This window comes from Lynx rufus, unplaced genomic scaffold (assembly GCF_022079265.1).
Source record: "Lynx rufus isolate CCGP_SWC_20201006 ecotype Redwood Valley unplaced genomic scaffold, mLynRuf1.p SCAF_17, whole genome shotgun sequence".
Taxonomy (NCBI): domain Eukaryota; kingdom Metazoa; phylum Chordata; class Mammalia; order Carnivora; family Felidae; genus Lynx; species Lynx rufus.
This window is the reverse complement of record NW_025814831.1, coordinates 50588255-50594155: the sequence shown is the minus strand read 5'-3', so window position 1 is coordinate 50594155 and position 5901 is coordinate 50588255. Positions and strand designations below refer to the sequence as shown.

At 49.8% G+C, this 5901-nt stretch overlaps 1 pseudogene; it reads right to left on the bottom strand.

Moving 5' to 3' along the window:
• Nucleotides 1–560: 560 nt before the first annotated feature.
• On the bottom strand, nucleotides 561–5638 carry LOC124512276 (zinc finger FYVE domain-containing protein 1-like; annotated as a pseudogene).
• Between the last annotated feature and the right edge of the window lie 263 nt (nucleotides 5639–5901).

The following is a 5901-nucleotide window of genomic DNA, read 5'->3' as shown; positions in this document are numbered from 1 at the left end:
ACTGGAAGGAGGGCCTACCTCAATGAGACTTCTGATTCTGAGAACCTAAGTTACTGTGAAGGACTCACAGAGGGAGCTGAGCTTAAATGTCACGGCTTTCTCTTTTTAAGTTTATTTATTTATTTAGAGAGAGAGAGAGAAGAGGGGGAGGGGCAGAGAGAGAGGGAGAGAGAGAATCCCAAGCAGCCTCCACACTGTCAGCATGGAGCCTGATGTGGGGCTTGAATTTACAAACCATGAGATTATGACCTGAGCCAAAGTTGGATGCTTAAATGGCTGAGCCACCCAGGTGCCCCAAACACCACTGTTTTTTTTTTTTTAATATATATTTTGTAATGTTTTATTTATTTTTTGAAAGAGAGAGTGCACAAGCAGGGGAGGGGCAGAGAGAGAGGGGGGGACAGAGGATCCGAAGCAGGCTCCACATTGACAGGCTGAAAGCAGCGAGCCCCACAGGGGGCTCGAACTCATGAACTGTGAGATCATGGCCTGAGCCAAAGTCGGATGCTTGACCGACTGAGCCAACCAGGCATCCCAAAGCTCACTGGTTTTAACTGCAGTTAAAGCAGACTCAGGATGGTCTCAGTCTCCACAAGGGACAACTGGTGGTTATGACAGCACTTGTCACAGAAGCCCTGTCCGCAGGCCGGGCAGTGGTAAGCTGGATGCTGAACTCCTCCCAGCAGCTGTGGCAGTGCTGGATCTCGTACTCGGGCCCCAACCATGACAACCTGGCCGCCTCCTTCACCAAACCTAGTGATACATCAGTGGCTGTCACCATGCCCCACGGCATTCTGCACATCCTCCCCCATCTCCCAAGCATCCGGCCTTCCTTGCCCACCCGCCTCAGCAACATCTCACTGGCTCCGTCAGCAGTTGTCACGCACCCGCTCAGGCACTGACCGGGCCTTGGATGAACAGGTGTCACAGAAGCCCTCCCCATAGTGGTGCTTGGTGTTGTTATCTATTTTTTTTTTAAAGTTTATTTATTTTTGACAGAGAGACAGAGAGAGTGAGTGGGAGAGGGGCAGAGAGAGAGAGGGAGAGAGAATCCCAAGCAGGCTTTGCCCTGTCAGCTCGGAACCCAATGTAGGGCTCGAACCCACAAACCACGAGATCGTGCTCTGAGCCAAAACCAAAAGTCCAATGCTTAACAGACTGAGCCACCCAGGTGCTCCTTGGTGTCTAGCCGATGGTTGCAGCTCCAGTGGCGGGGGGGATCTGCCCATGAGCCAGAAAGCCACAGCACTGGTGGGCCCATGGCTAAGCTCAGACACGGATTGAGCCAGGACCTTCATTCCAACCAAGAGGCCCTAGGCAGCACTGTTCCTGTCCTTCAGAAATCCGTCAGCTGCAGGCCATACGTGCACAGTCTTGGCCTGCACCGAAGTACCCACAGGACCTTGGTTCCCAAACCATACTGTAGCTACCATAGACATTCGATCACATGCCCAGACCAGGCACAGTTTTCGAGACCCATCCAGGGGGGAGTTGGTGGCAGCTGATATCCTGGGCACTACGCTGACTTCCTTGCCTTTTTCCCAGCAGGCCTTGAGGGAATAAACTCGGTTGTCATGCTGGTGTGAATATCTGCAGTGGCCCCAGACTTGATGAGCTACTCCTTTCCTGTGATTTGTGCGGTTCTTACAGCCAGCCCCACGGCAGAGCCACAGGAAGGAGCAGGTGAAGTATTCATCTGGAAAAAAAGGAGTTGTGTGCCGTCTGGTCACTGGGGTCTCACTGCTGGGGTGGTCAGTCGGTTGCTCAATGCCTTCAGGGCTTTGAGGAGGACCCGGGGGTACCAGGGACAGACAGTGGTGGCACAATGCACCCTGAGGCCCAGAGATGCCTGCCGGGTGGTTGGATGTCCTTGTTCCCTTGTAGTGAATGGAACTGCAGGCTTCAGAGCAGCAACCCAGCTTCCAGAGCCGGTTCTGGACAAGCTTCTCTGGCCCGTCTGAGGGGTGATCAGAGCCCAGCAGGTGAGTGTGCACAGTGTCATGGAAAATGACAACCACATCCAGGCCACGGTGGGCAGTGGGAGCTCCTCGGTGAAGCGCTTCAGATAAGCTACTGACGGGTCCCAAGGGACTCAAAGAGGTCCATTATGCAGCCCATCTGTAGGAGTTCGAAGGATGACGAGGTCTGAGATGGCCAGGACCTTAAGCAGCAGGGGTGTTCTCTGGCTGAGACTCACCCTAGCCCCTAGGAGCCCCTTGGCGTCTGTTACTGCTACTTTGTGGCCTGGGTCACGCGCCGCTCACATTTCCACGGTGCGGGGCTCCTGGGCAGGGGAGGGTCTGAAGGCATCAAGGCCATAAAGGAAAGTGTGGTTGAGGTGTGAGACTTCCCATCACCAGTATTTCTGGAGATGGAAACCACCCTCAGGTGCCGCCCGGGTTTGCCATCCAATTTCCTCTTCACTGGGTCCCAGAATGTCTTTGCTTTTCTCCACCAGAAGGAAACTCACTTCTGGGCCGGTCATCTTCTTCCTCTTGGCCTCCTCCTGCTCTTCCTCCTTCAGTAGCCCCCGGACCTTGGTGACACAGTACACAGTGAGGAAGTGTCTCCTGTTGCGAGTCCCCCAAGGCGAGTCCTGTTCTGGAGCCCCAGGAACATGTTGATTTTACAGGCCGGGCACCTTATGGCCGCCCTCTGCCCTTCGCCTGGTGAATGGCCCTTGGGGGCCCTCGATGGGGATCACTAAGGGGGTGGCCAGGTTGGAGTCCTACCCACTCAGGGTTTCTCAGGTGCTCCTGCAGCTGGTGCTTCTTCTCGAAGCAGAGACACTGGGGGCTGCAGGCAGCACTCACCACACCACAAAGACAGCTTGGTCAGCCCCGCCTCAGGCCTAACTTTTCTGACTTCAGGCCCTTCTCTGCTGGGGGAATCTGGGCATTTGCACTCACATGGGTGAGGAAATCACACACCATACAACTATCCCTGGGCTTTCCCCAGGAGTGAAGACAAAGGCTTTGAGTATGAAGACTATGCAGAATTTCCACAGAATTCTGAACACCTTAAAACAAAACAAAACTGTTGTCCTATGAGAATATTCACAAATGTTCAAATATTGAATTTTCTTCCTCCACGATTCCTATATCAGCAGCAATGTTGGTCTGATGCTTTCATTCTCCGCCAGGTGTCAAAATGAACTTGACAGGGGGGTCAAGGGTCTTTCATGGCTTCGAGAGATCTAATGGGTTCACTGAGGTGGGCTTATCAGTTGGGCCTCAGCCACAAGGTTTGGGTAATGCCAGAGAGTGGTCAGGAGCTTTTCAATATAATCGGCCTCATGTCAGTATTTCAGGGGGTATCTCAGGGCAGCGTGGTGAGGGCAAGGTGGGGTTGGGTGACAGCTGGACACTGGTGAGGACAGAGGCTGGTCTTCAGGGCACCGGAGGACCCAGCCTCACTCCCATCTCTGTCCTCCTTCTCCTTCACTGCCTCCTGGGCTCCTCCCCTCCTGTTGTCATCCGGGACCCGCTCATAGGTTTAGTTTTAAAACTGTGATTTAAAGCACAATTTAGCTGCTAGCTACTCCTCTGAAGACTTTAACTTCAAAAAAAAAAAAAAAAAGAATCCAACTGGGGATAATTGTTCACATCTGCCTAATGATGTTTCTATTTGAAGAGACATAATACAATGTAAAATTTTGAGTAGTGATAGCTCTCAGTTTATAACAAATCAAAAGGGTAAAAATTCAATGAAAGAGCTAGATACTTCCGAAAGGTATTCTTTATGTGAGGGTTCAAGGCAACACGTTTTGTTAGCAATATCAGAGGTTGATTTTTTTTTTTATTCTGATTTTTTCTACTTTCGTGCAGGTGAGGTAGGGAGGAGCAGATGTTTTGTGTTTGGCAAGACAATAGTTCACTTCAGTACGACTAGATGGCTTCACCTTGTTTGTGCTGTTCATTGCTAAGAGGCCCACGATGCTGTCCGTGGGGCCCGAAATATGCTGTGGGGAGCCAGCGAGCCTTGGGGGAACTGAAAAAGAAATCATTGCTCTGGCCTCACTCAGTCATCTGTTCCCAGGCAAAATCATACCCTGTCATCCATGAAGATTCAGAGAAACTCAACCTTGACTGAGCTGCTGTTTCTGACCACAGCCCTCATTGTCCTGAGCCCACAAAGGCCCTATCCATGGGACTGAGAACACTAATGCCAGAAAGATGTTAGGAACCAATGGCCCAGGTCATGATCTCACAATTCATGGGATCGAGCCCCACGTTGGGCTCTGTGCTGACAGTGCGGAGACTGCTTGGGATCCTCTCTCTGCTCCTCCCCTGCTCTCTCTCTTGCTCTCTCTCAAAATAAATAAATAAACTTGAAAGAAAGAAAGAAAGAAAGAAAGAAAGAAAGAAAGAAAGAAAGAAAGAAAGAAAGAAACCGATGGCTGAAGAGTAGGCTTGTGTTGGAAAGAACATAGCTCTAGGGAAAGATTGGTGAATGAGGAAGGGTAGGTGTGAGTGGAGTCTGACTGGGGCATGACAGAGAAGAAGTCCAAGGGTGCTGGGAGTTAAACCATTGCCAGGATTCCAATGAAAGACTAATGTGGTCTAATACCAGACAGTAGGTGCTCAATGAATGCTTCTTAACCAGACAAATGGGAAGATGCTGGTCAGAGGATCCTGGGTGGGGGTGGGTTAGGGAACCAGCTTGGGTTGTTAAGGGTCTGTGGAAAGAGTTATTGAAGCTTAAACCAGGGGGTTTCCTGGGAGGAACAGGCACCAAGCAGCAGAACTGAATACAAAAGCCAGACTTGTTTAAGTAGGGTGGGGCAGAAACTGCTAGTTGCCTACCCAGCATCTACTCTCCCCTTTTTTCCTTAATAACGCAACTGAGATTTTAATCTGGGTGGCAGTGTGCCCAGCCAAGCGCTACATTCATCAGCCACGTTTATAGCTGTGATGGCCATTGAGGCATATGCTTAAGTCGTTGGGTGGGGCTTCTGTGAAGATTCTTTAAGAGGCGTTAGTCTCCTGACACACTCATTTTTTCCCCTTCTCTGTTCCTCATGTGTCTTCTTGGAATAGGAAGATCAATGTGATGGCTGGAGCTCTAGCTGCCACATTGGACCATGAAGTGAATGTGAAGATGAAAGCCATATGCTAAGAATAGCAAAACCCGGGCCCCTTGATGACACTAGTTCCCATACCAGCCTCACTCCAGCCTTCTTTTATGTGAGAGAGAAATAAGCTCATTCTTGTTGAATCCCCTGTTATTTCTTCATTCACCTAGGACATCACAAGCCTAGTGATCTTGAGAAGGCTTTGAAGACTGAAAAATTGGGGTTTTTATTTTTTTTTCATTTTGGTGTATGTATTTGTTTAAGTAAGCTGTAAGATAAAGGTGATTAAAAATGACAAAAGATTGTCTGTCTCTCTGGGCTCAGTCATAAAAAGAAACTAAGGGGTTATGTATTATTGTGTTATGTGTTTATTTGGCTTAATAAAAACAGGCTTTAATCTCTCACGTAACTGAGAAGTCCAGAGGTCAGGTAGGCTTCAGATAAGGCCCGATACAGTAGCTAGAAAATTCAATGAAGACCCGGTATCTTTGGATGTCAGTGAAGACATCAGTCTCACCTAATGACCACGAGAGTCCTGAAGCTCTTGGCAAAGTCTTCTTGCATCTAGTCCGGGTCCCCAAACTAATCCTGTGGCTAGGATAGCTAGGACAATGGAGCCCACTAGATGGACCACTCAGAGACTTGTAATGAGGCTTTTCCTCCCAAAGGCATTGTTGGGAAGCATGGGACCCTGCCAGGAGGGAGGAAAGGAGGCGAATGCATGTGGGGAGGTCACCTCTCCTGGCCATGTTCACCAGCTAGCGTTATGTAAAGGAGCTCCAGTTTTTAAAAAGGCAAAGGTCTGTTGCTCTCAAATGACTTTTTAC